Raw genomic sequence first — 27,493 nt, forward strand, 5'->3', positions numbered from 1 at the left:
AAACGCACACCATACAGGGTGGTGTGGCGCCCAGGTCCAAAGAAACAAGCTCAGAGCTGGATAAGAAGGGCCCCCCCGCCCCCCCGCCCCCCCGCGCCCAGCTCCTTCAGGCCTCATGCAGCAAATCCTGACACAGACTGAGCTTCTGCAAGGCCCTTCTCTGTGCACACCTGCTTTCCCTGCGTGGCCACACAGGGCACAGACTGCACGCTGGGCTGAGGGAGGGCTGCCCCCGGCCCCTGCTCCTGGAGGCACAGAGCAGATGACCCTGTGAAAGCCTGCCTGAATCTCGCTGGCATCAGAGACAAGCACCCACTCAGGAGGGAGGCCTGGAGGCAAATCCCTCACCGTCAGCTCGGTGGGTGGGAGGCCCAAGCTCGGGCTCCGGTGGGGTGCAGAGGCAGGTGCCCCGGGAACGCTGTCAGCCTGGGGAAGGTGCTTTTGGCACGGAGCCGGGTTGCGGTCTGCAGATTGGCTGTGGGGCCAGCGCCTGCCTGCAGGGCGTGTGGGCGTCAGGAGACAGCGTGTGCAGAGTGCTGTCTGGGTGTGGGCTCTGCAGAGGCCAGCTCCGAGGAAGGACCTGCGCGCAGGCGGCCACCCGGGAGGGCGCAAGGGGCAGCAGGGCCGTGAGGCCGGGGAGAGGTGGCCTCTGAGTGTGCTGGGAGCAGCTTACCCCAGGACGGCTGGGCTCAGGGCTGGCGGCGACAGCTCTCCAGCTGTCCCTCCCTCGCTGGCCGAGGCCTGCTCTGCTGTGCTAGCGCTGGCACTTGAGGACCGTGCCACATGAAGTGCACTGTGAGAAAAACTCCTGCCTGTAGCTGCTTAGGATCAGCTTGTAAGTCACTTTGAGTACATCTCTGTTCTCGTGTGTGACGAAGGGGGTGGGGGGTGGGGAGTGGGCAAAATGGGTGAAGGGGTCAGAGGCCATGAACCTCCAGGGTCCTGGGGAGTGGCGTGCAGCGCGGGACCATTCCCCTGTGGGTGCCGTCCAGGGCCGGCCGCAGGCGCTGGCGGGAGGAAGGCAGGACGCCGCCGGCACTGGGGACGGAGTGCTGAGGGGTATGGGTGGGCAGTGTGTCTAGAAATATGCCTGGCGACACTTACGTGCTTAATAGGGGCGAGCTACATTACTTCAAATTGGGAGGGCCTCTAGAAATCGTTGGGTCCGACTCCTGTTTTCTTCATAGAGGGAAACTGAGGCCCGAGAGGAGGCCTTTCCCAGGGACCATTACGGGCCCCGTGGCGGGGCTGGCCTGGCACCTGGGCCACTGTTTCCTCCCAGGGGCCTCTGTGGGTGTTTGCTCTTTACGGGGGTTTCTGGAATGCTCCCTCTGCCCCGGTACGCTCCACATCGTATCCTGTCAAATCCTCTCGACAGTGCGTGTGGTGGGAATTACGACCCCACTCACAGATGAGGAAACTGAGCCCAGGAACGGCAAATGAGAGGCCAAGGTCACATGTGCCCGTAAGTGGCACACTGGGTTTGAGCCCCAGGTGCCGGCTCCAATTCCAGCACACACACAGCCTCAGTGAGCATCCGGGAAACATAGGGCACACGCTGTGGAAACATGAAGCACGTGGTGTCAGAGACAAATACATTTAGTTGAGGGAAACGAAAGTTTTGGCCAAAACCAAGCCACAAAGCTGTTGGAAACGCATGGGCCGGGGACTGACGCTACTGCCAGGGAAGCTGGGGCTCCCAGCTAGCTCGATGGATGGGGGGTTGCCGCCTCTAGAGGGTGGGAACCAGCCTGAGAGAGAGGGGGACAGGGAGAGAGAGAGAGAGAGGGAGAGAGAGAGAGAGAGGGAAAGAAAGGTTGAGGGAGCAGCAGGGACCACAGAGAGGGATCCCTGGAGCGAGAACAAGGCGCCCACGGTGGGGTGGGGCACCCCTGCCACCCACCTGCCTGCCTGCCTCTCGGAGCCACATGTGGGGAGACACCCACCCCCTGGGACTCGTGTTTGGGCACAGATTTGCCCGGTGACTTCTGGAGGGGGTAGATGGTCACCTCTACTTCCTTCGAGTCAGACAGGGTCTCTGGACTCCAGCTCCAGGGAGACTGCCTCGCTTTTGCTGGGCCCCTTCTTGCTTGTCACAGACCAGGCACAGAGTCAGCGCTGTCAGGTGCTGGAAAACCAGGGCCTCGTAGGCCCAGGGTGTTGACTGTTCCTGCTGCCATTTGGCTAAATGGTGTCCATTTCTCAGGCCTGTGGAGGTTAAGCTTCCGCCCCTCGGGCAGGGCGGGTGGGCTGGGTGGGCCGTGTCGGTCTGCATTTGCAGCTCCCAGCACTGCACCATCCCCTCTCCGCGCCCCGTGGAGGTCTCAGCTGGTCCCTTCAGTGGCTCTGAAACACCAGAGCTGGAGGGGTCATCTTGCCTTTTTTCGGTGTGGGGAAAGGAGAAGAGATGCTCCCGTCCTTCCGGAGCAGACCCAACAGAACCCTTCAGACCCTCAAAACGAGCAACAAAAATTCAGTGTGTCGCTTACATTTGTGCTTTTTCAACAGTTCACTCTGAGACATGGACTTCTCTCACACACCTTGGGAGGCGGCTTCAGGCCAAATGAGGAGTTCTCCCGCTAGAACCTTGACAATCAGGGGATGCCTCACATGAATCCGTTCTCTGTGGCAGTGGATTCTGGGGCCACAGCTGGTTCTCAGGGTTTTAAATCCAGGCCCCACTGGCAGTTAGGGCGGCCAGCATTCCTTCCATCCCCTGCTCAAACTCCCAGGAGGACCAGTGGCAGAGCCAGCCCTCGAGGGACCTGCGGCTGGATGCGAGGCGAGATGACCCCAGGGGGCGCGTCAGAGACCCGCACAAACAGAACATCCCTCCCCAGCTTGGGCGTGCCAGGAGAGGGGCCAGGAGCCCAGGGCCACGAGCCTCCTTCGCTGACCCAGCTGGCACTCTGTGTGGTCACCTGCCCCTCCCCCGCGTCCGGGTGCGGACTACAGCCTGGCTTTGTCCTCTTTGTCCTTCAGTTGCTTGTCTGCCACAAAGAGATTATCACGTCTGCCCTGCCCGTGACTGCTGGGCCACCTGACCAGGACATCTTAGCATTTCTCAGCTCTTTCGTCCGTCCTCTGCTGTTGGGTGTCAGAGCGCCCTGGACCGGTTGTGTGGTCACTGGTTGCTCCTGCAGCCCGTCCTTCATCAGTGCCTTCCCTGCCGTGTCAGGCTGCCACCACCGCTGATCTCGATGCACACAGATCCTGTAGGCTTTTCTGCCCTCATCTTAGTTGACACCTTTGCAACGTGCGGTGTGCCTGTCTCCTGTTGGAAATATGTGTCTTTCTTGGCCTCCACGACCTGCAGTTGCGTTTCCTTCTGTCTGTCTGCCCAGTGGTTCTTGGGTGGCTCCCACTCCTCTACCCCACAGCGGAGTCTGGCAGGGTGGCTCCTTGGCCTTCTTCTCCTCCCCTCCTTCTCCACGGGTGATCTTCCTATCCCACAGCTTCAAAGTTGCCCTTGTCAGGTGGCTAGAGCTGTGCGATGAGCACAGGAAACCCGCGTTAGAGCGCGGTGAGCGTGCGTTTCCCGTCTGTGCATCTGCGGCTGGCTGGAGCAGCTCGGCTCCACGTGCCTCGTTCTGGGGCCCAGTCACACAGGCGTGATCGTCTCACGGTGAATGGCAAAGTTCGAGTCAGCGAGACCAACTGCACACGAGCACTTCAAGCTCCCACTTCCACTGTGCGGACTTGGGGTCGACCTCGAGGTCGGGGGCCAGGGAGCGTGCTTGACCCACAGTGAGCAGTGGCACAGAGGTAGACGAATGATTCTATCGTGGAGAGTGAGGAACCGGGGCCAATAATTCAATCTACCCAGCACTTCTGTGCCGACGACTCCCTAATGTGTCTCCAGGCCACTCTCTGTCCTGACTCATAGTCCATGCCCCCTTGACGTCTCCACTTGACTGCAGAAAGCTACAGACGACGATTACTCAGAGCATCTGTGCCCTCTCTCTAAGGCTGTTTCCCCACCTGTGAAATAAGCAGACGATATGCTGGTTCTGAGAGTAGGTCTGGGGGTTGAGGTCTCGCATCGCCTTTGACTTTCCTTAGGATTTGTTCCCCCGCTGGATTTAGGTGACGGTGAAGAACGTGGATGTGTAGCCAATGACCAATTCTGGAGGATGCTAGAACCTTCTGTTGACCCCTTCCAGTCCCATGCTCCTGGCTCTCATGGAGCTCTCTCGGACCCTCTGGAGGTCGGCTGGGCTGTGCAGGGTGAGTGGAAGAGGGACCCACTGGGCTGTGGGCAGAATGGAGAGCCCTCACAGTGGCCAAGAATTGGTCTCCAAGCCCAAGCTCTGAGTTCAGAGAGGCGGGACCAGTGTGTGGCCCCACAGTTCTGTTGCTACTAAGATGGAGAATTCTTCTGTGGTCGTTCTCATGGGGGCGGGCATGGCTCAGGGACCTCACGTCCTGGGCAGGCTGCCCTCTGGCCTGAAACAACCTTTCTGAGCCCCGTGCCCCCAAACAAAAGCTGCATCTGAGTCCTCCGCCTTTGTGCACATCTGCATTATTAGCAATGCTAATACCATTCTGCAATGATAAATAATTAAACAATTATGGTCATGAATCAATAAGTTTAGCACTTTTTTCATCAGCAAATTGTACTGTATAAACAAGAAATATAAATTACCAAGTCTAATTTCCCCCTAAAATTATAAGCATTTTATATCTAATAATTAAAAAAGTATTAGAATTCAGTGTAGGATAGTTAGAACTTTAAAGAATTTTCAGTTTCCACCAAACATCATTAAATTGTCATGTTTTATGTCTCTGAATCTGATTAACATTTTGAGATCTGGCCTCAGAAATCTTTCTTTGTTAGCTCCCAGAGAAGCCCCTCGTTTCCCGTTTCTCTCCATCCTCCCAGACGGTGAGTCCACTGGGCTCCAGCTCCCCAGGGCCTGAATCCACAGGGCCAGCTGGAGAGCTGAGATTTACAGGAACTCTTGATTGAAAGCACGAGTTGCAAATCCGTGGCTTATAGGCTCAGTGCAGGCTTCCACAGCTTTTTTTGGCCTGGTGGGAGTTTTTTTTTTAAGTTTTGTTTTTAAGTTTAGATTTCTAGATTATTTTGAAAAAATCAGAAGATGTAACAACATTGGGCTTATAGTTTAAGTGCCCTATTTAAAGGAAGTGTGTACTGTCCAGATTGTCACAGTCCCCACCACTCCCTGCAGTCTCCCAGGCCCTCCCACTGAAGGCATCAATGATCATCTCAGAGGTGCACATGATCTTGGCCCTGTCTCTCATTTCTGTCATCTACTTGACCCCATAGGCATCAGGGTTTGCAACCCCTAGTTTAAAGGTTGCGATTTGATGCTCTTCCATATTCTAAGCAGATAAGGTGAAGATAAGGCCCAAATCCCAGGGCATTTCACAGGTGGGAAAACAGCGTATCAGTGGGAAGGGGTTCAATGACAAACCCAAGCTCCCATCCAGGCTGGCTCCTTTCACCTGTTGCCCATGGCTTGCTGTGCTCCCGCGCGCCCCGCCCGCCTTCCCCGGCGTTCCTGCTGCCTCCGGTGAACCAAACCCTGACCCCACCCCCTTTGTGGTCCTTTCCTTACCGCTTCCCTCCGTCAGCCTCCCGAAGCAGTGGCGAGGCTCCAAAATTCTCTTTTTCTTTTGTTTCACCCGTCCACTCCCAAAAGACAAAACTCAACCGAAAGAACGCCACGGGGCCCAGTTTCCCGCCTCCACCTCCCGTCCCCAGGCTCAGCTCCTCTGAGCCCACCGGGAGGAGAAGCACGGATCAGTCAGCCAACTGCTGACCCATCCCTGCTCCGCCGGCACCCTGTCCATCCTCGGGACGGCGCTAGGCCAGGCCCTGGAGTCATCCTAGCCACCTAGCCTTCCCTCACCCCACACACAGCTGCTCGCCAGGTCCTCTGACTCTGCTTCCTCCGTCCTCTGGACCCCAGCTTCCGGCCATCCCCTCCACTCCTGCCGGGCTGCGGCCACAGCCGCCACTCCTCCGCTTGGCGTTTCAGCTGAGGTGCATTCGGAAGCAGGGGGAGAAGCCCCTCTCACATTAGCGCAAGAACAGGAAGGGGTGATTCTCGGGCTCTGCAGGGGCGGCAGGTGGCCAGTGAAGCCAAACAGGGCCTGGGTGCTGGCACTTTGCCCATACTTTTGTTCCCTGGTCCCTCTGCGTGCCCCTTCTCCAGTCCTTCTCATCCTCCATGGCCTGCTTCTTCGTCTCCACTCTGAGTCTTCCCTCCCTATCCTGGCGTGTGTTAGTGGTTCCCTCCATTGTCCGGTGTCATGGGGACAGGTCCTGGTCACCCCCCCTGTGCTCGTGGAGCTCTGTGTCATGGGGACAGGTCCTGGCCACTGCCCTGTGCTCGCGGAGCTCTGTGTCATGGGGACAGGTCCTGCTCACCCCCCTGTGCCCATGGAGCTCTGTGTCATGGGGACAGGTCCTGCTCACCCCCCTGTGCCCATGGAGCTCTGTGTCATGGAGACAGGTCCTGGTCACCCCCTTGTGCCCATAGAGCCTGTGTCATGGGGACAGGTCCTGGCCACCACCCTGTGCCCGTGGAGCTCTGTGACATGGGAACAGGTCCTGCTCATCTCCTTGTGCCCGCAGAGCCTATGTCATGGGGATGGGTCCTGGTCCCAGGTTGTGGGCTGTGTGGAGACTCGAATGCCAGGCTGCCCCTTGGACTCTCAATCTGCAGGCCTGTAGGGAAGACAGGACCCATGTACAGGTGAGCGACATCCCCAGCCCTGGAAGTGACAGGAGACCAAAAAGAGCACCTGAGGGGGCCAGGAAGGGGTGCGGGGTGAGCCTGCTTCCCTCCGTGCCACATGGGAGGTGCTGGCTGTGACGGGGACTCACAGATGGGGTCCCTGAGATGCCCCTGGGGCCGGGAGACCCCCCACACCGTCCGCCCCTCGGGGCTAGCCTGCCTGCCGTGTGCCTGGCTGGACCTTCACCCTGGGACGGTCGGGTCCTGCCACTTCCCGGAGAAAGCAGAGCCTCCTTGTTCTTCCCAGGCCCTCCCCGCAACTCCAGCCCTAGAGTCTGAGGTTTGACGACAAAACTCTGTCATTCACCTGGGTCACTTGTGACTTGGGATCTGTATTCTTGCCTGTCATCTTCCAGATGGAAGTTTCAAGGTTGGCCTGGGGCTGGACACACGCGGCTCAAAAAGGCCCTAGTGACTGAAAAACGAAGGAAGGAAGGAGATATAAGGAGATGTGTTACGTTTCGCTATGGTCCAGAGTCCAGGCTGGAGGGTCTATGCTGTGAGGCAAGGCTGCCAAGGCCCTTCAGGGGTCACTTCTGGGCCCCCAAGCAGGGTCTAGACTCAGGAATCATTGCTCCCAGGGCTGCTATTGCAGGGCATCACTTATTAGCAATTGAAGGACATTGCTTTTAATGGACTAGGAAGACCTGAAAAGGACAGCAGCCATCAGTTAAATAAACAAACCATCTGTTTCACACAGATCCATCAGTCCCAGAAAAAGTCTGCCAACCAATCAAGTCCAAAAAGAACGTGCTTGGGGCCTGGACCCTTGCCAAATGCTATCCTTAGGGCAAGGACTCAAAGGAACACTAGGGCACAAAATCGGGAGGGGGTGGATATGGGGAGAGTCTCACCCTGGTTTCCCTTGGAATGCAGAGCCTGAGGCCACAGCCTGAGTGCACAGGTAGTCATCAGACAGGAGCCCAGAGACTGGGGGTGGGGAAGAAGGCAGAGCCCATACAGGGATGCCATATTGAGTATGGGCCACTGGTGCTTGGTCCTGAGGGACCCTCTGAGGAGGTGCGTGACATGCCAGCTCTCCACTGTCCACCTAGGGGAACAAAATGGGGACATATTTGCCCATCGGCACTGTCTTCCTTTGGTCAGGGTGACCCCAAAGGCCTCAATTCCTCCATATATTCAGGTTGCCCATGTGTGTCCCACTCTGGTGCAGGCTGGGTGAGAGGGTGTCCCATGGCTCCTGGCCCACAAGAGAAGTCCGCCACAGGGATGCAGGCTGACACCCCAGCCGGGCGGGAAGCAGAGACAGCTGTCTCTGAGGGGCCCAGGTGGTTTGGAGGCAGCAAGGTGCCACGGTGCTTTTAGTCCCCACAGGCCCTCCCAGGTAGAAAGGGGTCTTGGCCCTCTTGTGGGGGTTGTGTCCTGGCCAGACCCCTCTAAGGCTCCAGGTGGAGGCGGATGCTGGAAAGCCAGGGCATCCTTTGAAGACGCAGGAGCGTTGCAGCCAGGGGCCAAGACTGCCCCCTGAGTTTGTCCCAGCAGCCCGGTTGGCAGCTTAGCCTTTCGTGTCCTGCCTCCATTTGTGAGTGACAGTGTCAGGGTCCTGGGCCAACGCCAGTTTGCTGGGGCCTCCAGATTTTGTTTCACTCGGTGGCTCTTAGCAACATGTTTCTTGCATCCTGCGCATTCTGTTTCCTATTTCACACTTCCCAGGCTGAGAGATGCAGCCATCCAGTGCAGACGCTTCTGCCAGGGCTGGGCTGGAGGAGGCTCGGCGGGCTTGCTGTGGGGACGCTGGCCGGTATGGCTCCAGGCTGACCTGTCCCTGCACCCGCCCCCCAGCTCCTTCCTGGCCTTGCAAGCCCCTCTCAGAGTTAGCGAGAGCCCCGCCCGCTCCTTCTTCCTCTCCCACCCCCAGCCCTCAGAGCGCCCGGCTCAGCCAGCTGGACCAAGACACCCCCTGAGTGCCCCCACATCTCCAACAGGCCTCAACCACTCTGCAGGGCAATGTTGAGGATGTTTTCTCTTCTGTGCTCAAGGTCTCTGCTCCTGAGAAAAACTCTTCTAATTTCCTCTCTCTATATGTTTGTATTTATTTATAATTTTTAATTTTTTTGCACAGGATTTTCTTTATTTTCCCTCGCTTTTGCAACACTGGATTAATTTGAACCCCTAGATTGTCGTTTATGTATCCGTGTCTCTATTTATCTATCTATATTTTTAATTTTAAATCTATAATACGATTCAGAATTAGTTCACAAAACGGGATTACACAAAGCCAGCAGGTTTAAAAATATTTCAAAGATGTTGCTTTCATGCTTCAAATCCTTGAAAAGCCAAATACATTCACTTCTGAAATAAGTCTTGGGTTTTGCTGAAAAAAAAAAATAAGAAAAGTGTTTAATAGCACATATGGCATAATTTTATTTGACATCTGTTTTGTAACAAACAATATTTAGCTCACTTATTTGCTGAATGATACAGCACACAGTGCAAACAAAAAGTCCAATGAGCAGTTTACAGAGTTTGTAACATATCAATATTTATTGCAAAAGAATGCAAAACTTAAACATTTAAGTGTGTTATTGATTGTAATATGCAAAACATTGATTACTGTATGTTGCCATTGCAAAAAAAAAGTGTACTGAATGCCTTCTGGGGTATGAAAATGAGGTGCCTTTCGGCAAAGGAGCCTGCTCCCGGCGCTGACATTCAGTCTCAGGCCCGCCCCTCCGTTCGTGTCGTCCTGTTGAGGACAGCTGTCAATATATTAGGGCGCTTTAGCTCATAACGGCAAAAATGGTGAGACTATTGCCTTAGTTGTGAGGACGGATTGATTTTAATGGAAACAACATTTACAAACTCAGAATGCACTTTCTGTTGGCAGGGCTAGTGGAAAGCTCTGACGAATTGAAGGCTCGCACAGAAAAGTGTGGTGCTCACTGCGAGGGTTTGCAAAGGACCACAGCGGTTGATGCATTCATTTCTTTTTTACTCTAAAGTTGAAATAAATTATCTGTTACACAATTGGACAACAGGACGCAATGCAGAAATGGAATTGGGTACTACTTGGTGCGTAAGGCAAGCTAGCGAGCCGGACCCTGACGTTGCTTCTACTATAATCACCATTATTGGAAAAGTCCTATTGGAACACACTTAGACAAATCTTCAAGTTGAGGGCAGGGAGAAATGACAAGGACTCCCCGTGCTGTTTAGGTTTTGGATGGAGAAGCATTTTTCCTGAACTCAATCTCAACAAAATAACAAATGCAACCAAGATGAGTCTGCTTGCCTGGAGGGTCTTGTAGGATCGACTTGAGCACATTCAGGAGCCCCCAAAACAAGGCTTGGAAGAGGGAACACCATTGAGGTGTTTCTCTGGAGTCCAGACCTTCCCCTGGGACCAGGAATGTCACAGATTTGATCACTCTAGTGGGCTTTTCAGACTTCTAACAGAATAACTGTAATCACGAGACCAACAGCAGGTGACGCTTGCCGAGTGCCCCAACCCAGACACCAGGAACAGAGTGTTCCGTGCAGCCAGCCCGAGTCCCCACACAGTGGCCCGGGAAAGCCCCTCCAGGTTCAGAGGGCTGAGTCACACGGGAAAAGCCATGACCTGTGTCTTCCATTTTGCAATACGTTCTTCTTAGCAGTCGGTGCCTGCAGTGTGCGTGGCACTCTCCAGGCTCTGAGTCCTGGGCTCGGCAAGGGCAAGGCTGGGCAGACCAGGACCCTGTGCTCCCGTCGCTGATGGCAAGGTCTTCCACACGCGCACATTTGTATGTGGGGCAGCGGCCATCTCGGTTGGCAGCACTGGGGAAAGCCTGAGGGCCGGGGAAGAGTCCAGTGCGGGGAGCTGCGGGCAGGGCAGGGTCCTGCTTCTCCCAGGTGACCTTGAGAGCGCGCAGCCCCCCCTTCCGCTGGCCTCCTCCGGCCCCAGCAGGCAGCCAGGTTTCGCTCCCGCCCCCAGCTGTCTCCATGATAAACCCTTCCCCTCACCTGCTCATGGATTCCCGGACCTCCAACCCTGGGAGCTTCACTGCCCTTCCTCTTAACCCCTCTCAGGCTCAGTCCCCACACTTTCAGAAGGAGAGTTAAGTGAGATAACATGCGGAAAGGACTGTGCAGCGCCTGGCACAGAGCAAGCACTCAGAAAACACCGTGTTGATTTGCGTGGTTCTCATTAATCATTGGTGTTCTTGGTCTCCTAAGGTGATCGTGGCGTGAGGCCTTGACCTTCTCGTAACCTCTCTGGGCCTGAGCTTCCCCAGGTGTAAATGGAGACCTGTGTACCTCGTGGGGTGCGCAGCTGAGAGGACTAAGCCGAGATGCCCGTGCATAGTGTTTGCACCATGCCTGTCCCAGAACAAGCACTCTGATGCGAGGTGGCAGCAACAACAGGGTTGCTGTCTCCTGATACCGGGAGGCGGACCTGGTCCATTTGGAAACAAAGAACTAATTGCAGCTGAGGAAAGCCTTGTGCTGTGGGGTATGCCCTTGCAGAGATGCTAAATGGAGGTGCAAGGAGACAAGCTCACCTTCTTGTGCAGAAGGTTCTAGCAGATGTCCTGGCTCTAACAACGGAGATCAGTGACTTGGAGCTGAAACCTGAGCCATGGGGTGATGGGCGAGCCCTCGGGCGGCAGGCTAGCCACGCTCCTTCCTCCTTGTCCTCAGCAGCAATTAGGAGCCACGAGGAAACAGAAAGCAGAGGCGAACAATGTATGTCACGAGGAAATAAGAACATTGCACAACTAGAATAAATAATAATATTTTTTTCCTGGCTTTAATGAAACTCTATAGATATAAAAAGCTGGAGAAAGGGGATTTTTTTTTTTTTGCAGACCTTAATTATAGCAGGGTTGTTAGTAAATTTACTGAATTGCGAATGTAAAATATTCTGATGGCCTGAGTAAAACCACATATTTAAGCCTTCTAAATGAACATTTCTGTTTTTTGAGTAATTTGTACCATCTGTGTCAAAATTCTGAGTCTAAAAAAAAAGCAGTGGAACAAATGTTGGTTCCATAAAACAGTCCTAGTTCATTGTTGAAATTGTCACACATTAACATTGCAGGCCATCTGGGAAGACAAAAGCCTCTAACCAGATTGTGGAGATGATTTTATTGGTCTGGTATTAATCAGGATGTGGCATAATATTTAAGCGGAAAGGAGAGATGAGGTGAAGTGGGGCCCCCATCCGCCCCGACTGTGCACGCGCTGTACCGCAGCCGCGCGCGCTACGGCGAGGGGCATTTTGAAAACCAGTTTCATCATCAGAAAATGTAAATAAAATGCGAGGTAATCTTTCCCGTTGGGGAGCACGCACACAGAGCGCAGCAGCTCCCTGGGCTGGGGCGGCCGGCTATCGCAGGGCAGGCCCGAGCAGGAGGCGCTGCCGTGAAGCGCACTGGAGTTTCCCTTTGTCACACACGGAGCATCTGACTCCCACCGCGTGGAGGCCTCCCGCCCAGGGTGGCCAGCTGCTCTGCAGCCTCCCCCATGTCCACTGCCCACCGGCCTGGCCTGGGGTGAGATCGGCTGCTGCTGGGGTCATCTCCTGCGGCCTGGGGCCGACCCCGTGTGCCTGGGTCCCGCCATTCCTGGCTCGCGCCCAGGCGCAGCTCCAATCAGCTGGAGAGTGGGGGGCACGGTGGAAGCCGCGACACAGGCCACTTTAGGACTGGAGTGGAGAGGGATGGAGGTGACAGTTCAGAGTGTGCGGTGGCTTCTGCTGGCCCGTGCTCTTCGTGGGCACATGTTCCGGGGTGAGAGTGCACGGCAGTTGAGAGTCTGAGGTTCCCCGGTGGGTCCCACTTCCTCCACGCCTCCCACAGTGTGAGCGTCTCACAGAGCTCAGAGATGCCTGGGTTTAAAGGCGTTTGTCATACAACGTGCTCCTGTACGCAATCGCCAGCGTCATCGGGGCCTTAATGGGAGGAAAGGAGATCTGTCCCAGACGCTGGCTGGGCCTCACAAGGGATTTTAAGGGAAATTTTGACTTTGCTCTCATTTGACCTTATGCACTGTTAGGATCCAACCCCCACGTGCTGTGTGATGAAAGATTAGACAGGGGTGTCAGGCGGCTGCAGGGCTGGGGTAGACTGTCCCTGGGGTCTGCTGGGGTGCAGGAGCTGCCTGCCTGCCTGAAGCTGGTGCTGGGCAGCTTTGCAAGGCTGTAGAGTGTCATGGGGCTGTTCCTTGTCCGTCAGGAGGTCATGGACAAAGACCGTCCCTTCCAGACTGGAGCGTCCTCCTCTGCTCCAAATCCCAAGAACCTGCAGACTCCCCAGCATCTGCGCTCGCTCAGCCCTGTTGTGAAGGAGGGGAGACCCCCGGCCGTGGGAATTGAGTCCAGTTTTCAGGAAAAACTTAGTTGAAACAGGTAATGAGAGCATGATTGTAGCAATTGTGGGACGATCTCTTAAAATGGAAATGGATCACTCCACCCTGGTGGGTAAGACCCTTTAACGGCTCCCACTTGCCCCCGGGAGAGGCCAGAATCCCTGTGAGGCCCTGTGAGATCTGGCCTCTCGTCCTCTGGGCTCCCACAGAAGGGCCTTTTCCTGTTCCTCTCCACAGGGCCTTTGCATCTGCCATTCTCTCCGCCCCGAGGGCCCTTGCTTGCCACCTCTGTGGGTCCAGTTAATTCCTTCCTTCCATCGATGCCAACTCAGGCAGCAGTTCTTTAGAGATGTCTTCCTCGGGTCTCAGAATGCCCTGCGCTTCTCTTTGGCAGCATGTGTCACTGTTTTAATTAAATAACTTGTTATGTAATTACTGTTTGTGCCTTCATATCTGAATACAAGAAGACCCCCTATTTTCCCAATGAAAGGATGAGAACTTTTTCTGGGGGGGGGGGTCCTGCTTGCATATTTAGATTTTTAAGGATATAGTCAAAATAGTTCAATTCCTCCTTGTAGCAGTTATTATGTTGCAACACCTGTCTGAAAACACATGCTCTGAGCTCATGTAGGCACACTGTTTTGTTCTCCCACACCAGGGATCAACTGTCTCAAAACTCTCACGGGCACCTCCACCCTCGGTGCCTTCCACCTCAGGACCGCTTTCTCAGGCCTGCCCCGCTGATCTGTGGGATGCGGGCGGTTTGAATCCACGAAGGATGCTGTCAAGAATTGTGTCCAAAGCCCTGAGCACATTTGCCATGTGTTGGCCATTAAATGACCACTTTCCAGATCACTTTCTTCTTTTTTTTTTTTTTTTGAGGAAGATTAGCCCTCAGCTAACTACTGCCAGTCCTCCTCTTTTTGCTGAGGAAGCCTGGCCCTGAGCTAACATCTGTGCCCATCTTCCTCTACTTTATATGTGGGATGCTTACCGCAGCATGGCGTGCCAAGCGGTGCCATGTCCGCTGTGCCATGTCCGCACCCGGGATCCGAACCAGTGAACCCCGGGCCACTGAGAAGCGGAACGTGCGAACTTAACCACTGCGCCACCGGGCTGGCCCCCCAGATCACTTTCTATGTGACCTTAAAGGCTGCTTCCTGACAGCACTGAATGCCTGCAAGTGCAAGATCACGCCTCCCCAGGAATAATTATTATTTTGTTCATTTTCTTTGCCTTTTTGGTTTTTTACTGATGCCATCGGGTGACTTCTATGAGCGTCCAAAATTAGCATCGATTGAAGCCCTGTGGGACTAATATGTCTTGCCTTTACGTTCAAGCAGAAAGTAAGGGAGAACAGAGCTGGCAACACGGCAGGAAACTGCAGACTCAAGAGCAAGGCCACTCCCCATTTTGTAAAGGACGATTTTGGGAAGCCCCTTTCCTTATATTCTGGCGTTAACGGTCCTTCCGTATCTCCCCGCTCTAGACTGCAAGCTTCATGAGGGCAGGGCCTCTTCAGCTTCAGGCTCCACCCAATCCCAGGGCCTCGCAGGGCACGTGGCGCTCCGTAAGTGCTCAGAAACGCATGTGGAATGCAGGGCTGCATGAAGTGCAAACTGGAGCAGGAAAGGGAAGTGGAGGGAGGTCCAGATGCAGCGTGGTCACCAGAGGAGCCCCCCCCCCAACCAGGGGCCGTCAGTGGGCGGAGGGGACACTCCTTCACGAGGCAGAGCAAGGAGGCACTGACGTTCCAGAGGTGAGACTGGGAGAGCTTACACATGCACACACACACACGGCCATAGCCAGCCACAGAAAGACACCCACAGACGCAGAGACACAGCGACACACACAGCCATAGCCAGCCACAGAAAGACACCCACAGACACAGACACACACACACAGACACCCATGGAAAGACACCCACAGACACAGAGACACAGGGACACCCACACACAGCCACCCACAGAAAGACACACAGAGACACAGAGATACAGGGACACAGACACACACATACAGATACCCACGGAAAGACACACACACACACACAAAGAGACATGGACACACACGCACACACACCCGCGGAATGACACACACACACAGACACCCACAGAAAGACACCCACAGACACAGGGACACAAGGACACAGACACACACACACAGACACCCACAGAAAGACACTCACAGACACAGAGACACAGGAACAGACACCCACACACATAGACACCCACAGACACAGAGACACAGTGACACAGACACACACAGACACCCACAGAAAGATACGCACAGACAAAGGTGTACAGACATACAGAGACACACACACAGAGACACCCTCAGAAAGACACACAGAGACACAGACACACAGAGACAGACACAAATATACAGACACACAGAGACACACACATGCACCTACAGAAATACACACACAGACACAGATACACAGACACACAGAGACACACATACACACATAGATACCCACAGACAGACACACACAGACACACACAGACACACACACATGAACACTCCAAAGGAAAAGTCCAAACAGAAGCCTCTAGAAGAGGGAGGGAGGGGTTGGGAAGGTGGCGACCCTGCCCTGACCACAGTCTTCGTCCTCAGGCCGGAGCTGGCGACCAGCGCAGACAGGCGCTCCCCTGAGACTGCCCTCCTTGTTAGACACTGTTGTTAGCTCTCTAACTTCTCCCACCTGAGCAGGAGCCGCTGAGGTGTGGGGCTTCCTGGTGCCTAATGGCCCAGGGTGTCGCTGAGGGCCATTAATCCCGGAGATGCCCAGAGTCATTACAGGCTATGTACCTCAATGAGCAGTGACACCACCAGGGGCGGCCTGGGCCCCAGCCCTGGGAGTGCCCCTCTGCCAGAGTGCCGAGCACCTGGGCAGTAGGTGGGTGTCTGGTGTTTGCATGTGTGCGTGTGTGTGTGCAAGCCGCATACACCTATAATGAGGGCCCCACAGTCCAAACAGGGAGATGGAGAAAAGTACATCCGGTCCTGCCCACTGTGCCGGCCCAGCTGTAGGACCCCGAGGCGCTGCCTGCCTCCTCTGGGCTGCACTTACATTTTCCACACAAGGAGAAAACCATGGCATTGTTCCAAGGCTTAACAATAACAACACAAGGAGAGTGCCTGGGCCACTGCCTGGGACCTGGGGCTTCACAGATGCTCCCTCAGGCCCCCTCGTCTGACTTTGTCACCTTTCGGTCGTGTCTCGGGGATCCCAGCTCCGTGCCCAGCCTGGGACATGCTTGCAAGCACCGTCCCCTCCTGCACAGAGAGGCTGTGCGGGTCCTTGCTCACTCTCCAGGGACAGCACCCGCTGGCAGGCGGCCCTCTCACCACCACCACGCCCATGGGGGGTGGTCCTCGGGTCAGGGGCCAATCTCTGGCTCACTGAGACAGCAGTCCGGGTGCAGAGCCCATGACCCTAGATTAAGGCAGCCCTCTGCCTGCCTCGGGGCCGTGGGCATCACAGAGGTCCAGGTCTGCCCCACGGGATCCCTCCTGGTCGCTGCCCCAGTGACCACCACGTGGGCAGGGCTCAGGGTCTACCCAGCACGGCCTAGGTCACCTCAAGTCTGGATGCTGGCCTGGCTGATTGAATCCCCACTCTCCAGATGTGGAACTGATGGCTTGTTGGTTTCCACGCAGACCTTCTGGGCCCGAGCCGGCACCCCTCCCACGGTGCCCCTGTTTACGTGTCCATGACTCACAGAAAGGCAGAAGCTGCTACCATCCTGAGGGTGGACGGTGTTTTGGGACAAGGGCACGGACACAGCTAACAGAGAGTCTGACCTCAGATGGAGGAGTCAGATTTGGCTAAATTTTTCTGGAATCCCTCAATTGGTCTGGCTTGTTTCTGTCTTTGATTTCAAAGACCCTGCTCAAGGCTGACCCCCACCAGGGAGCCACGTCTGACCAAGGCAGGCCCGGGTCCCTGGGGCCACTCTCTCTGCCTGAACCCCCACACAGCTCAGCCGCAGGAGCAGTCCATGTCCCTCTGGGCTCAGTGACAGCCCCCTCCGCTCCAGAGGGCTTTCTTGAAGACTCAGACAGCAGGGAGCAACGTCTCCCATCCTCAGAGGCTGGCCGTGGGTGTCACACGTGGGCAGGGGAGGGGAGCACTCTCGGGAATGACGCCTGGCCCCACCCGCCGAAGGACCGGGATGCAGAGAAATGTCACTGCTGCAGCACAAAAGTGTGGTATTATCAGCCCCATGCAACGGGCAAGTGGATTAAAATGCCATTAACACAGCAAATTAAGCTTACAGCGAAGTAAACAGAAATTAAATCAATAACCAGCACGGGGGGACAGCTGCCTTTACCCAAATGGTCCCCCAGGGCCCGGGGCCGGTGGGCGTGCAGGGTGGGGTAGGGGGCTGGCTGGGGCGGGGAGGGGCAAGTGGTGTGAGTGGGGATGCAGCTGTCCGTGTGTTGAATCCTAGGCCTTGGAGGGCCTGGGCCAGACCTGTCCCTCTGTGGGGAACAGCCGTTCCTCAACCTCCCTGTCATAGGCCTCCGCTGGGGCAGGTGTCTCCCTGCTGGGTTTGAGGACCTGGCTCCCATCTTAGCCCCCTCCCTTCTGAGTTTCTGGCTTAGAATGTCTGGGCAGAGTCGTAATCCTTGGCTTTTGATTCATTACTATTCCGGGGATCCAGGGACGGATTCTTACTCTGTCCCTTCCTCACCCCTCTTCCCCAGAGCTCCTGGACGAGAAGGAGAAGATCCAGACGGAGAGTGGGATGACTTCTCACCAGGCAGCTCCCGCTCCACTGGCAGGACTCAGCTCCTTCTGGAAGCCTTCTGTGACTGCCCCCGGTCTGGGTGGGCCCCTGACTCCTCTGTGCTCCCGCGACCCCAGTGCTCCCTCTGTCCAGTGCACTCATGCTGCTGTGTAACTGGCGACTCCCACCTGTTTCCCCTCTGGTCACTGGGTCTCTTGGAGGGCAGGAACCAAGCTGCCCCTCGCCCTGCCCCGCACGGAGCCCAGGGTCGGCTGCAGAGCTCAACACGCACCTGTTGACTGACTGAGTGAATGAATGAATGAGTGAGTGAAACCTGAAGCAGATGCCTTTCCCAAGGCCATGGTCGTGGCGTCCGTTCTGCTTTTGGGACGTGCTTTAGGACGGTCCAGGGAGATGCGTCACATCGGTGACTCCAACGTGAGGCTCTCAGGGCTCAGGGCCTCCCTGTGGGACGTCTGGCCCATCCTCCCAACTCGCTCCCCTGCTCACCCGACTCCTCTTTCTGAAGGAGACCTCCTTGGCCTCACATTGCCAAGGGTGAGGCTGCCAACGGGCCGGGGAGCAGGTGCTGCGGCTCCAGGCAGTGGCGGCTCCTTGTGGCACTGTGTTGGGAGGAGCGGGGGTGGAAGGCTGGCTAGAGGGTGGGGGCTTCTGCCTGGACCTCAGGGGTGTGACCAGGGCACACTTTTCACTTGCCTGGTTATTGACTCTTCAAAGATGCTTCTATACAACACTCACAGAGATGCAGAGAAGCGTCTGTTGCCCATGACAAAGATGATCTTCATTATCCCTACTTTTGGGGGGCCAATATGGGTGGGGCACCTCACCGCCTCTACCCCATGAGCAAAGGGATCTCTCACTAAAAGACCTCCCCATCTTCCCAGCTTGGCTCCGACCCTCTGCTCAGTGATCCCTGGCGTCCCCGGCCTGACACCCCCAGTCTGGACATCTCTCTGTGGAGGGGAGGCCAGGGGCACCCTGACCACAGCTGCCCCGCGGGCGTGATCCCTGCCTGGGCTGGGGCAGGAAAAGGGAGCTGGCCCAGCCTGGAAGAGTTTTAAATTCCTCTGTTCATTTTCCCCCTCTCCCTCCCTTAGGTTCCAAATCCAATTCTAGCTCCTGGCCAACTGGTAGAATTAAAGGATTAAGAGCTACCCAGGTCTTATCCCGATATGAAAAGATTTCACTGAGAGGCTCATAGTTCAGCGTCCAAAGCCAGGGAAATCGCTCCGCCTGCGGCTGGGTATTGTTGGAAAGCCTCACTGGAACCACCTTTGAGCTCCTGGCTGGGGCATCCTGTTGCACTTATCTCTTAAGACCTCGCTCATAATTGCTCCCTGTCCGACAAGCACAGAGGACTCCAGGCTTTATCTGTTAAGGGTTCTCTAATCCAGTTCACGAGGATGGTGGGAATCAGGACACCTGGGAACCCTTCTAGAGTCAACGCAGAATCTCACAGGAGCCCTGAGCCGCTCTCTGGAGAGCCCTGGGGACAAGCAGAGGGGCCAGGCCCCTGAAAGGAACCTGTGGGCTGGGGGCTGGGGCCAGAGCTGGTGGGGCTGGTCAGAGAGACCAACTGTGAAGGAAAAAGACTTTGCACAGCAAAGCAGAAGGGATGTTTTAGTGCATGCTGGGTGGGTGTAACCGCATGTGTGTACACACGCATGTGTGTATACGGTGTGTGTGTGTGTGGACTTCTGCACAAAGGTCAGGGAGAGGGTCCAGGCCAGGCCCCCAGGGGCTCAGCTGGTCAGCCAGGTGGTGAGGGGCTCTGAAGCTGGTGGCACAGGGTGGCGCAGCTGGCGGCCTCTGACAGGCGAGAGCGTGGCGGAGGTGTGGATGAGTCAGAAGCTGCATCTTTGCGGGCCCATGGGAAGCTTCCTGACAAATGCCGTTCATCTTCAGGTTGGGGGGACAGCCAGTGTGCCACTCCATATGGGCACACCTCGACCTATCATCAGCCGACCGTCGCCCTTCGTGGGACCCCGGAGCGCTCCTCTGACTGATGGAGGCTTTGTGGAGAGGTCACGGGGACTCTGCAGGTGCAAGCGCAGACTCCAGCATCCCTCGGCACCTTGCATGGCTTCATCTGTCTACACTGACAGGTGGTGTCCCTGCCCTCTCACAGGGTGGGAAGGATGGCTTTCAAAGGGTTCAAAGAACTAAGCCGGATCTCTCCCTCTTCCTTTCTAGAACCTTCCCCAGCTAGACCACGGGGGCCGTGTTGCACTCCTAACACTTCTCCAACGTGAGCAAGCAAGATGGTGAGTAGCTTAAACCCTCTCATGACCTCCAGACCTGCACCTCCAGCCCCCCGCCCCTCTGGGCCCACCTGGAAGCCCCAGACCCCGAGCCTCTGTTCTGACAGCCACTCTGCCCGGCCAGCAGCAGAGAGAGAGCCGTCAGCCTGAAGCAGCCTGGTCCCCAGAGAGCAAATCAGAAAGGGCTGGTTTGGGTGTTGGGGTCCTGGTTTGGGTCCCCCCAAAGCAGAGCCTGAGATGAGGATGTGGTGTAAGTCGTTCATTTGGGAGGCAGTCCCACTGAGCGCTGGTGGGATAAGAAGAGCAGAGAGGCAGCCAAACAAGGCAGGCAGCCTGCAGGCCCCGAGCCCGGAGGTGCTTCGCGCAGCCCTCGGGATGGCCCCGTGGCGGGGAGTCGGGCTGTTGTGACTGAATCCTGTCGGCCCCGAGGAGCTGGTTACCTGGCCCTCTGGCTGTGGAGGTTTTGCAGGGACGAGACGTGGAGACTCTGCGTCTGGCCATCTGCCCAGCAGGGGTGTGCTGGCCCGCTAAGGCATGAGAGCTGTGGGCAGGGAACAGCCAGCATCAGCTAGAGCGGGCTTGCCTGGGCCACATCTCCGGGCCAGGTGGGTCAGGGTGATGGGACAGTGGAAATGTGTGCGTCCCTGGGCTGTGACTCTCGACTGACCAACTTTCAGTGACCCCCTGTGGGACTTCCTGATCTGTCGGCCTCCTGAGGCCCTGGCCCTCTTGCTGCCTGGGCAGGACCACCCATACCCCCTCCTGCTCACCAGGAAAACACGGTCCTCATGCTCCAACCACTGGCCCAAGGAGGGTACATCTTTGCTGCAGGCCAGGCCAGGCCAGGCGTGCGATATGGGCTCTACTGTTCACTCCTGAGCTGAGGTGTGACTGAGCGGGTCACTTCCATCTCAGAGCCTCACTCTTCACCTGGAAAGTCAATGCCTTGCAGCAAGCAAGCAGGGCAGGCTAGAATGATCCATGGGACTGGAGCAGAGTTGAGGACATCAGTGTGAGCTCCTGTCTAGCTTAATACAGATGCAGACAGATGCATGTGGAACTGTTCACAGAGCCGGGTATTTGCAGGAGTAGTGTACACACACAGGTCCTTGCTCTGTCAGCTGAGGGGGTCAAGAGGCAATGACACCCCAGTAATAACGGCACACCTCATACCCAGCCCTTGGTTTCTATTACCATTCTCAAAAATAACAGCCAAGGCGCCTTAGAGAAACGGCTAATTCTGGGTCTGGAATAGGAAATATATAAGGTGATCCTGGAGCATCTTAGAGTATGAGAAAATAAGAAAGTGCTCAAAATACACACACACACACACACAAATGATGGGAATGAGTCAAAGGGACACAGGAGCCACTGAAAGAGCTCCCAATGGCCAAAGGTGGCATAATTTGAGCCACAAAATAAATACTGTAGTATTGGATTATAAGCCAAACTACAAAATAAATACCCATGAGTCCATACTGATAGAAATAAATGATTATCAAATAAATAAATAAATGGATGAGAATAGAGAAAGCTCCTGTGCAGAATTCCCCATGATTGATGGAGATGCCCTACAGAGATACACAGATAGCCACGGAGGGGGCTTCTAGTTCCCACTCCTTAGGTGTGGGCTGAACAGAGCACCTTCCACCCCACGTGCACCGTGTGGAGACAGGGGATGAGAAAGAGCAGCTTCACTGTGGAAGCCTGACCTCAGCCGGGTGCTCCGGGGGCAGCATCAACGGTGACGAGTCGCGTCGACAGTGTCGTGTGATAAGAATGGCGCTTCACCTCTGCGGTCTTCCTCCCAGGAAACCCTTCCCTCAGTCTAACCAGGAGAAAACATCAGACAAACCCTCAATGAGGGACGTTCTACAGAATGCCTGACCAGGAGTCCTCATGTCTGTCAAGGTCCTTAGAAACAAGGAAGGTCAGGGAAAGTGTTAGAGTCTGGAAAATCCTAAGGATGCATGATGACTCGACATAATGTGGTGTCTTAGATGGGATCCTGGGACAGAAAAAGGACATTAGGTAAAGACCAAGGACATCTGAATAAAGCGTGGACTGTAGTTAGTAATAATGTGTCAGCATGGGCTCCTCCTTTATGACACATGTACCTCATGGTAATAGAAGATGTTAACTATATGGGAACTCTCTGTACTGTCTGAACAACTTTTCTGTAAATCTAAAACTGTTCTAAAGTAAAGATCGTTTTAAAGATACGGCTCCTGTTCCTGAAGGCAGCTCAGCCGTTGAGGAGAGGGCCCTGCCTGGGGCCAGGGAACGTGGCTTCTTGTCACCAGGCAAGTCACCACCCCTCCGGACCTCAGTTTCTCCACCTGTCAAATGGCAGGGTTGATCCCTAAGTCCACCTTGGACAGTCCGTGACGGCTGTCACACGCCGCTTGAGTGGCCGGAGAAGGCGCCTGAGCTGAAGGGGCCTCAGCTGGTGGCAGCGTTGGTGGGGCGGGCAGATGGAGAGCACGCCCCAGGACCGGGCGCTAGGCGGAGCAGACCACGGCTGGGCGCGGGCCATTTGTTCCAGCACCTTCCTTGCTGGGCCTCCCCCTTCACAGACCATTCCTCAAGGCTCCCTTGTTCTCTTTTTCCCACCAGGTCTCGGGAGAGCTGGGCAAGCGGGGAGCTGGCGAGGGGAAGATGCAGCGACGTGTTTAATGCACTGTTTCCTGGGGACCTAGAATGAAAATTTTAACAGCTCAGAAGCTGTGCACCGAAGGCGCCTCTACTGCGGGTTCTCAGAAGGGTATTCCAACTAAATTGCAGAAATAAATATGCATCTTCCGTGTTTTTGATGAGCTATCGCTGCACAGAGCCTGAATCCTTAAGCGGCAGCAGACTCCTCCATGGGAAAAACAGCGGTCTTCAAGTGGCCTGGCTTTGGGGCTTGTCAGCTGTGTTTGCGCTTCGTGGCCATAAGGCCATCGCTTTCATGGGACCCACTCAGAGCTGACCTGCTGTACCAAACTGGAGAACAACCCAGAAATGGAAAGAAAAAGAGAACTGTAAAAAAAATGCACAAAGACGCCCTGTAGAAAGATAGGGTCCACAGCACGTCATCACAGCAAATCAGCCCACAAAGGGTCCACGCCCAAGCTAACTCTAGGGCACGGGCAAGTCCTTTCAGAGAAGGAGGGGAGGGAGCGGGCTCTGCAATGCCCAGGAAGCGGCAGGAAAGGCTCGGCCGGCCAGACCGTCTCTCTGTCTCTCCCTGCCCACCCCCTGGGAACCCAGGCCTGTGGGCTCTGACGTGGGGGAACCACTCAGCCCCATTTCACACCTAAGTGGGACACACCCAAGGCCTTTGGCGACTGCCACACTTATTCCACCGTCCTCCTCAGGTTTGACCTTGCTGCAGACACGTGCAGAAGCACTGCCAGGCCAGTGCCACGGTGGGCACATGAGGGGCGGACCTGCGCACAAACGAAAGAGAACCCGACACACACCTCCAGACCTGCCAGCGGGAAAACATTCCAAGATCAACACATTTCAACTCACTAATTAATACAGCCAAAAGGCATTTTTCATATTAGACTTATTAAAATCACTTGTATTTAAGTGTTTTTGAACTCATATTTTCCGATGCTGTGCGTTTTTCTAAAGTGTTCTAGTCATGTTATGCAAATGCCTATTTAAATTACCAGGGGTATTTGTTTTCTATTTCTACTCTGTAAAACATAATTTTAATACAAGTTATTTGTGAAATGCACATTGGAAAAAAGAAAATAAGATTTGAGATGGCATTTCTATGATAATTTTATTGCAAATGTTGACCATGTTTTTGTATTTGTCTGCAAAAGGTAATGCGGAATATACATAAGACATATTTCTGGGATTTATTGTCGTATGTGACTAAATTAGTAAAGGAAAATTTGCTCCATTTTTTTTGAACCCGAGGAGGACAGTCCTTCACCCCGGGAAGCGTGTTTTAGAGGGAACAGGCACGGCCGCGAGAGGGCTGAGCCCCATGCCATCACAGAGAAGACTCGCTCTCACTCTGCACTTCTCCCAGGTTTTCTGACACCTGCGTGCTGCCAGACACAGCATCTGAGGCAGAAGCACAGGCCCTGCTGGGAGAGGGGTGCTCAGCTCGCGGAGGACACGACCGCTGAGTGGAGGACAGGGGTGGGGTTCTCTCGAGTGCCAAAGTGGTGAATGTAGGGGCCAGACTCCACGGCAGGGGAGAGCCTTGGAGAGGGTGCTGAGGAGGTCTTCCTTTGTAGAGTTATCTAAAACCTGTAGTCTTCCTCCTGCCAGCATCTGTTTGATACATGTGTGATACAGGCATAGTAAGATCACTAGAGGCAAAAGATGAAGTCAAGAGGGAATCCTGAATTCAGGATTAAGTATTAATGCTACTTCTGAGCTTCCCGGCAGCCAAGGCAAAAAAGGGAAACAATGAGTTCAATGCCTTTCATTGTCCAGTGAAGAATATCTGTCTCTTTGGAGGAGAGCCAGTTTCCTTCTGTCTTCCAGGTTCAGTAGATCCACAGAGAGCCTCTCATAAGGGAAAGCAGGGACAGGGTAGGCTCTGTCCCCACTGGTGAATTTACAGAGGGTGCAGAAATGCCGTTATGAGGGTGGTTGGATTAAAACAAAAGGTATGATGGTCAATCATAGTTTTTAAAGATGTCTCTGTGCTGGTGTGGGGGCGCCTGTAACAGAATGAGACTCCATCCTCAACACCCGCAGCCCCATCCTCCAGGCAGTCATTGCTCACTCTTACATGTGTCAACGAGGACCAACAGTGAGATTTTCCCAGGCTCCCCTGAGCCAGGGGGGAAGGAGGCTGCCCATCCCAGAGCTGGCTGGGGGAGTGCTGCAGGGCTCCCCACATGAGCCAGGGCGACTGCCTGCTCGTCATTTGTCCCATTAGGTGCCAGCTATTGGGGTTTCAAAAGGCAGGGCTTGGAAACAAAAACTCTCACCTGCGGTAACCCGCCCGTCACCTGGGCACCCCCGCTTTGACGTCTGTGGAGAGGGACTCTGGTTTGCCCTGTGTCTCCCGAGCACCCGCAGCGGGCTCTTGAGCCAATGGACTCAACGCAGGTTTCCTGAAGGGCACTGACCGTGGGTGTCGTCTGGGCCAGTGGGTCGAGTGCAAGGTCAGCTTGGATTCAAATGGAAGCTGTGTGACGCTGGGCCAGGGCTCCACGGCCCGAGTCTGTCTCCTCATCCGAAAACATGGCCGTGACAAAACCAGTCCTGCGGAGAGGCTGTAGAGACAAGAAGGACGTGTGCCAAGTGCCACTTCGTATCTGGTGCTGAGGCCCCAAGAGACCATGATGTCCAGATGACAGTGAGAGTGGGCGTTTGGGTGACACTTAACGTATAAAGTGCTCAGTGTACATGATCTCCTGAAATCCTCACGGTGATCCTGTGAGGTTAAATGTAACTTATCATCTCCACTTCACAGAGGCGGAATTGGCTCAGAGAGTTTCAATGACTTGCCCAGTGATGCACAGCACGTCAAGGGTAGTGCTGGGACGAGGCCCACCCAGGTCTTCTGAGTCTCCTTGAGCAGTCTCTTTATCCTATCCCTTTGCCCCCGGGAGCTGGGTGGCCCCTTCGGGCTGGGCCCACCATCTTCACCTAGGAGGGTCTGGGAGAGACAACGTGGGCTCAGCCAGGCCCCAGCCACAGGCTGAGAGGTCACTTTCCGTCTTCCCCGAGGCTTCCCTTCCGCTTGGGCCAGCTGGAGCTGGGGTCATCACGTGAGGCCCTGGAGGAGCGAGGGGCCCTGGCTGTGTGTCCCTCCCCTGAGTGGCCCGGCTGCTCAGACCTGGCAGGTAGGCAAGGCCCATGTTAGGCCAAGCAGCCGGCAGGTTTCCTTTCCCGGAGCCGGGGCTGTGTGCTGGGTTCTGTCATCAGAGGTGCACGAGGAGCCTCCCCTGGGTGGGCCACCATCAGGGAGCAGGTGGCTGGAGAGCTGACTGCCCTGGTGGCCTCGTACAGAGACCAGAAGAAGGCCTGGACGGGGCGGTGCAGAAGCCATGACAGTAAGCCTTATTTTTGAGGCCTTTTGAGGCATCGATGCACGGGGAGCTTCTCCCCATCTAGTTCCATTTGGATCAACAGATGTCCTTGATTCCGGGGGCGTGGAAGGCCCAGTGCAGCCTCTGCTGACACACTCAGGCGGGCGTCTGCTGTGCGTCACTTTTCCGCAAGGCACACACGCTGCACAGCCCGCCCGTGGCCTCTGCTCCCCTCCCACTCTGGGCTGCTGTCCCGGCCTCCATCCGAGCCAGCCTCTCTTCAGGAGGGGGCACCCTTGGTGGCCAAGGTCTGCTTCCCCGCCCTGCAGGCACCTCGGTGGCCCCCACAGCCCTGGGGGCTGGGACTGCAGCCACCACACGGGGAGCCAGCAAAGGCTCCTCGGAGTCACTGGGCAGAAGATGCCTGCCTTCCCCAGGATGCTTGGGGCCCAGTCTCCGAAGGTTTACTGAGCACCTTCTCTGGTCAGGCTCTGAACTGGCTCCAGGCGCCCACAGGGACCAGGCAGACGCGGCCTGGCCCCCGGCACGCACAGGAGGGAGGCAACGGTGGACACAAAACGAATGGCCACACAGGGCTGATTAATGGTCACAGGTTGCAAAGTGCTTCAAAGGAGAGACAGTCAGGGGTCCTCCCCCTGCTGGGGCAAGGGAGCCTCCGTGGAAGAAGAAGTGGGGCTCTCATCCAGCCGCTCCGCAGCCACCGCGTGCCCGGGCCCAGGCGAGGGGCCCGTGTGCTCAGCTAGCCAGGCCCCACAGGATCGCCATTCTGGAGGCCAGGGCAGAGGCAGACAGGCCACCAACAAGCAAACAGGTACCATAATCGGGGCAGGGGTGACTAGTGCAATGATGGAAATGAAACAGGAATGAGACAGGGCGCTGCTGGGGCTCAGGGGCCGCCTGCCACTGAGCGGTCAGGAAACTCTCGGAGGAGGCGATGTAGGCGCCAATCCAGGTGAGATTTGAGCTGGTGAGACGGGAGTATCCCCAACAGAGAGAATAGCAAGTGCAAAGGCCCTGTGGCTTGGAGGAAGCAGGAGCAGGAGTGCTGAAGGAGAAACAGGAGGCCGTGGGCCTGGAGAATGGCGGGGAGAGGGGCACAAGAGGACGTTGAGGGTCTGTAAGGCCAGAGAAGGATCTGGATTCTCCTCTGAGTGCAATGGAGTGGGCCAGAAGGGGTTAAGAGAAGAGTGACAGGGTTTGACTGGTGTTGAAAATGAATCCCTCTACACCGTGGAAGATGATACGGCAGTTCCTCAAAAAAATTAAACATACAATTACCACACGAGTCAGCAACGCCATTTGTGAGCATACACTCAGAAGAACTGAAAGCAGCGTATTGAACAGATCTGTGCACACCCGTGTGCACAGCCCCAGCCCCGCTCTGT

At 55.5% G+C, this 27,493-nt stretch overlaps 2 long non-coding RNA genes across 2 annotated transcripts; both read left to right on the forward strand.

Moving 5' to 3' along the window:
• Positions 1 to 521: 521 nt before the first annotated feature.
• Positions 522 to 4,582, forward strand: LOC139085425 (uncharacterized). The gene is made up of 2 exons (XR_011543683.1): positions 522 to 835; positions 2,509 to 4,582. It is a non-coding gene; the product is annotated as an uncharacterized lncRNA (long non-coding RNA).
• A 15,215-nt stretch (positions 4,583 to 19,797) lies between these two features.
• Positions 19,798 to 23,992, forward strand: LOC103551838 (uncharacterized). Its single transcript, XR_545101.2, has 3 exons — positions 19,798 to 19,938; positions 20,027 to 20,097; positions 22,711 to 23,992. It is a non-coding gene; the product is annotated as an uncharacterized lncRNA (long non-coding RNA).
• Positions 23,993 to 27,493: the final 3,501 nt, after the last annotated feature.

This window comes from Equus przewalskii, chromosome 9 (genome assembly GCF_037783145.1).
Source record: "Equus przewalskii isolate Varuska chromosome 9, EquPr2, whole genome shotgun sequence".
NCBI classification, from domain to species: domain Eukaryota; kingdom Metazoa; phylum Chordata; class Mammalia; order Perissodactyla; family Equidae; genus Equus; species Equus przewalskii.